Below are 6,000 nucleotides of genomic sequence, written 5' to 3'. Positions count from 1 at the left end.
TTTTTTTTTTTTTTTTTTTTTTTTTTTTTTTTTTTTTTTTAGAGAGAGAGAGTATGTGGATGGGGGAGGGACAGAAAGAGAGGGAGAGAGAGAATCTTAAGCAGGTTCAGTCCCCTGCGGTGGGCTCCACGACCCTGAGATCATGACCTGAACCAAAATCCAGAGTTGGACGCTCAACCGACTGAGCCACCTAGGTGTCCCTCTCCTTCTATTCTGAATGACAACCTTGCTAGATAGAATATTCTTGGCTGTAGGTTTTCTTCAGTCAGCATGTTGAATATAGAACGTCACTCCCTTCTGGCTTGGAAAGTTTTGTTTTGTTTTGTTTTGTTTTCTTTTTTCTTTTCTCTTTTCTTTTCTCGTCTTTCTTTTCTTTTCTTTTCTTTTTTAAACTTTTAACGTTTATTTATTTTTGAGACAGAGAGAGAGCATGAACGAGGGAGGGGCAGAGAGAGAGGGAGACACAGAATCCGAAGTAGGCTCCAGGCTCCGAGCCGCCAGCACAGAGCCCGACGCGGGGCTTGAACTCACAGACCGTGAGATCATGACCTGAGCCGAAGTCAGACGCTCAACCGGCTGAGCCACCCAGGTGCCCCTCTTTTCTTTTTTTAAAGTTTATTTATTTTGAGAGAGAGAAAGAGAGAGACAGAATCCGAAGCAGAGTCCACGAGGTCAGTGCAGAGCCCGACACGGGGCTTTGACCCACAAACTGTGAGATCATGACCTGAGCTGAGATCGAGAGTCAGATGCTTAACCAACTGAGCCACTCAGGTGCCCCGGGCTTGGAAAATTTCTGCTGAAAATCCCTTGATAGCCTTATGGGGTTTCCCTTGTTCATAACGGTCTTCTTTTGTCCTGCTGCTTAAAATATTTTTTTTTTAATTTTGTATGTTTTGCCATTTTAGTTACAACATGTCTTGGTATGGATCTGCTCTTGTTGATTTTGTTGGGCATTCTCTGTGCCTCCTGGTTCTGGATATCTGTTTCCTTCCCCAGATTAGGGAAGTTTTCAGCTATTATCTCTTCAAATAAATTTTCGGCCCCCTTTTCTCTTCTTCTGGAACGCCTATAATGCAAATGTTGCTAATGTGTGACGGAGTCGTAGAGTTCCCTAAGTGTATTCTTGTTTTGCATGATTCTTTTTTCTCTCTTTTGTTCAGCTTGATTGCTTTCCATTACTCTTTTAGGTCATTAATTCGTTCCTCTGCTTCTTCCAGCCTGCTCTTCCTTCCATTAAGCGTGTTTCTCATTTCATTCATTGAGCCCTTAATCTCCATGTTATTCTTTATCTCTGTGATAATGGTCTTACTGAAGTCTTTCACTCTTTTCTCAAGTCCAGTGAGTATCTTTATGATCATTACTGTAAATTCTCTATTAGGCATGTTACTTGAATCTGTGTCACTTCTATCGCTGGCCATGGGCTTGTTCTGGTCTTTCGTTTGGAACAGATTCCTCCGTGTTCTCATTTTGTCTGAGTCTCTGCGCCTGTTTCTCGGTGTTAGGAAAGTCAGCTACGTCTCCTGTAGTTGATGGTTATGGGCTCATGAAGAAGAGGTCCTCCAGTTCCTGCAACGTAGTGTCCTCTGTTTTCCCAGGGCCTGGTGCTTCCGGAGTGTCTCCAGTGTGTGCTGTGTGCACTCTGCTTGGTTTAAGCAAGAGCTTAAATTTAAAGAGTGTCAGTGCTGCTCTGGTTCCTGCAGGTGGCTCTGTGTTTATGCTAAGGGGCGGGGGATGAAAATGGCACCTGCCAGCTTCTTTGTTCCGGGAGGGCCTCTCCGTGAATGCTGCCTCTCTGGAACACACTCTGAGATGAGCTAATAACCTCCCCACTGTGTGTGCCCCAGGCACGCTTCAGATTGCTGTTGCCACATTGTGTGTCTGTGGTCTGGTTCTGTGCTGCCTTCCCTCCGAGAGCAGTCCTGGTGTCTCCCGGCTGTCCCCAAGCCAAGCCTGCTGACCTTTAATACTCCAGGCTTTTAGGGCGCCTGGGTGGCTCAGTCAGTTAGGCGTCCGACTTTGGCTCAGGTCGTGATCTTGTGGTTCATGGGTCCGGGCCCCCTTGGGGCTCTGTGCTGACAGCTCAGAGCCTGCAGCCTACTTCGGATTCTGTGTCTCCCTCTCTCTGCCCCTCCCATGCTTACTCACGATCTGTGTGTGTGTGTTTCTCTGTATCAAAAGCAAATAAACACTGAAACGAAACAAAACAAAAAAACCCCACCAGGCTTTCAGCCTCGCTGGTTGCAAGAACTCACGAAATTCAGCTTCTCTTTCTTTCCAAGCCCACGGCTCTGGGGATTCATTGTCCCTGTGCGCTCCCCTGCGTGCCAGTCTGTCCCTTGCCTTCTGTACAACTGTGGCTCCCCCTTCACCACTGAGGCCATCATCTGTTTCTCTCCAAAACTGCATCTCCACACTTCCTAATGTCTTCAGCCGGGCTTCTCCTCCACCCTTAGTGGAGTTTGTGCTACCATTGTTCAGGTTGATTTCTGGGGTATTTACGATGGTTTCGTAGTTACCTAGTTGTGTTCGTGGGAGGAGGCGAGCTTAGGGTCCTCCTACTCCGCCCCCATCTCTCCCTCTCCAAGAAGGAGGTGATTCTTGACGTGGCTCTCCTAACAGTGCTCTCTGGCTCCAGCCACTTCCCCCTCGAGTCTCTCTGCTGAAAGAGTAATCTGTTTCCAACACAGAAGGAATCTTTTTACCCTCCCTTCCTCAAGGCCTTTGCTGCTTTCCTGCTGAAATGCAGATAAAACTGGGACGCACCTCACCAGAGTTTGTTTTTTATGTTTACTTTTGAGAGACAGAGGCAGAGTGTGAGCAGGGGAGGGGCAGTGAGCGAGGGAGACCCAGAATCCGAAGCAGGCTCCAGGCGCTGAGCTGTCAGCACGGGGCTTGAACCCACAAACCGTGAGATCATGACCTGAGCCGAAGACAGACGTCTAACTGAGCCACCGAGGCGCCCCACATCACCATAATTTGAATCCTGCTTACCTGCTTATCTGTTGCTGCCTCTTGTTTGTATTCACTCCCATCATAACATATGTTCTCATGAGGTTTTCTAGTGATTCTGCTTCTTTTGGGCTAACAGAACTCCATCGTCCCCCATAGCTCAGCTAAAGCCATGTTTATGTAGGACCTGCTGTGTGGGCCGTGGGGCACCAGACCCTGTGCCCTACTCTGCCCTGTGGCAGTGTGTGATCACCAGACCGTGAGCCAGTTGGCACTGGGTAATTGTCTTCCTTTCAGGGAGGTTTCCCTGAGTGTTCAGTGAATTAATAAACTCAGTTATTGGGTGCCTGGGTGGCGCAGTCGGTTAAGCGTCCGACTTCAGCCAGGTCACGATCTCGCGGTCTGTGAGTTTGAGCCCCGCGTCAGGCTCTGGGCTGATAGCTCGGAGCCTGGAGCCTGTTTCAGATTCTGTGTCTCCCTCTCTCTCTGCCCCTCCCCCGTTCATGCTCTGTCTTTCTCTGCCCCAAAAATAAATAAAAAACGTTGAAAAAAAATTAAAAAAAAAATAAAAAAATAAAAATAAACTCAGTTATTTAATGAAGAGTTTATAAATAAGCCTGTCTAATGCTTAACTATGTAGGCAGTGGGTTGGTGGTTCTGAATATTTTGATGGACACATTCTGTGGATTTTGTATCAGAAGTTCATGTAGGCACTGACTGTGAAGAGCAGACGTCACCTTCTAAGATGGCATTTAAGAAAATTCAGAGGCTCTTTTCCTTCCACAGATGACCTTGGTCTTGGAAATATCGTGAAAGAGCCGGAGGAAAGAGTTAGAAATAAAACCCCCACTCTCCAAATCCTCCCAACTGGGATCAGCCTCAAAATTTTACAACTCAAAAAAAAAAAATCTTAGACCAATGAGTCTTGTCTTCCGTGTGCCTCCGCCTGTCTGCCTGGTGGCAGGTTCATTCGTCGAGACACTGACGCTGACTGCCGAGTGACTCCTGAGCAGTTTCTGTTACAAGCGCTGTTTCAGGTGCTTGAGCTGTAAAGCTGGGTAGGTGTTAATGACGAAGTTGATTTACCGATTATGTTCCTCCCCCCAGTAGGTGATGGAAAGATCTCCCCACGGAGCCCTCTTAACGAACAGAAGTTGTTGGGCAAGCAGTCAGAACCAAGTGAATCACAAATCCCGAAAGGGTATTTCTTCCAACATTAGGAAGTTTTCCACTGCCCTTTCCCACACTAGCGTTCTTGTGTCTAAAGATGGAGCAGTCACTAATAGTAATTAATAAATTGTCCAGCAGTGAACCAGTAATAATCCGTTAACCTGAGTACTTTCAGCTTCCACCCTCCCCAGAATCAGAATCCTACCCTGAGAGCTACAAGGAGAACTTGTATTCAGGCCACCAGTGTGGTTGGGTGGGTCGTTCACTGCCCCGGGGGCTCTCGCCTGGAAGGGGAGTGGTCTCTGGAATCTAGCCCACGCACTGCTCAGCAAACAGTGCTCAGCTGCATCCACCCTGAGGAAAGGGATGGGCGGGGGGGGGGGGTCCTTGACGGTTCCATGTAAAGCGGCTATATGGGTAACCCGTATTGAATGTTTTAGCTGCAGACTCTGTTTCAAATGTTTGATGGATTGTCACGTAGGCTGAGTGCCCTTCCCCTGAGGTTGGTAGTATTATTGTTGTCATTATCATTATTGTTTCCAATTTATAGATTGGAATTTGAGGCACAAAGTAGTAGCAAGTTGGGGATGCCACCGTTCCCGTCCTGGTCGTCTGATTCCAGAGCCTACGCCCTTCACGACTCTGTTCTCTTCTCCCTCAACTAGATCCTGTGGCTTCAGAGTCCTCCCCCTGTTTCTGTGTCTATCATCCCCAGCTCTCAGGCTCTCGTGTCCCTTTCTGTGAGACCTTAGAGTCCCGTCTGCTTGTTTTTGTCTTTACAAACCACAGAGGGACAAGACCTAGAATGCTGGTTCTGGGGTGAGAGCTGGATTCCGATTCCGCCCCTGCATCTTGACCTTACCAAGCCTCAGCTTCCTCGTCTGTTAAATAGGAGCGACTGTCCTCATCATCATCGTTGATTGAGAACTTCCTAAAATGCCAGGTACAAAGCCAAGGGCATTGCGTGGATCTGCTTATTTATTCTCCCACAATACTCCTATAACTGAAATTCTGTTTTTATCTCCTTGTTAATAGCTGAGGATGGGCTCAGACGTGTAGGTGATTGGACCAAAGTCACACGACTTGTACAAGAGTAGCTTCCTCACAGGTACGTGGGTAGCACCTCGGTGAAACTGCGCGTACCAAGCGCTCTGCCAGGTCCCTGACGCGTACTCGGCGCCTATGTAATGTCACACATTGCCATTTTTGTTGTTTCTAACCATTTTCTACGATTACTGTAGCTTGTGAGTTCGAATGACCTATTGATTGCCTAACTTACAGTTAAACGAATCTTGCAGGGTCATAGGCTTTTATTAATTTGTCTTCCATTTTCATGATAGTTTATACATATATATGTGTGTGTGTATATATTTTAATTAATTTATTTATTTTAAGAGAGGGAGAACGTGAGCAGGGGAGGGGCAGAGAGAGAAGAAGAGAGAGAGAACCCCAAGCAGGCTCCAAGCGGTCAGCACAGAGCTCGACACGGGGCTCGAACCCGCGAACGTGAGCTCACGACCTGAGTCGAAACCAAGAATGGGACGCTTAACTGACTGAGCTGCACAGACGCCCCTTGATATGGAGTCCTTTTTAAGGCCCTACTGTGAAACAGAGTCAACTTTACAAGATCTCATATCTTTCAAAAACCAGTCGTCCATAAAAACAAAACAAAACAGTTGTCTGCATAGTCAAATTCACAGAGAGAAAGTAGAATAGTGGTGACCAAGGGTAGAGGGGAGGGGTGATGGGGAGCTGCTGTTTAATGGATACAGAGGTTTAGTGGAGGGTGGTGAAAAAATTCTTTCAACGTTTTTTTTTTTTTTAATTTATTTTTGGGAGAGAGAGAGACAGAGCATGAATGGGGGAGGGGCAGAGAGAGAG

At 47.1% G+C, this 6,000-nt stretch overlaps 1 protein-coding gene across 1 annotated transcript in view; it reads left to right on the top strand.

The window, feature by feature from the left end:
- The window catches only part of LOC125915235 (zinc finger protein 45-like), a 31,593-nt gene that overhangs the window by 11,677 nt on the left and 13,916 nt on the right, over positions 1–6,000 (top strand). Inside the window, exons 2-3 of the mRNA XM_049620949.1 lie at positions 4,909–5,062; positions 5,155–5,227. The gene's annotated coding sequence lies outside the window, so the exon portion shown is untranslated. The remainder of the gene's footprint in view (positions 1–4,908; positions 5,063–5,154; positions 5,228–6,000) is intronic.

This window comes from Panthera uncia, assembly GCF_023721935.1.
Source record: "Panthera uncia isolate 11264 chromosome E2 unlocalized genomic scaffold, Puncia_PCG_1.0 HiC_scaffold_19, whole genome shotgun sequence".
Taxonomy (NCBI): Eukaryota; Metazoa; Chordata; class Mammalia; order Carnivora; family Felidae; genus Panthera; species Panthera uncia.
Note: the sequence above shows the minus strand (reverse complement) of the source record. Positions and strands in the feature narration are given on the sequence as shown.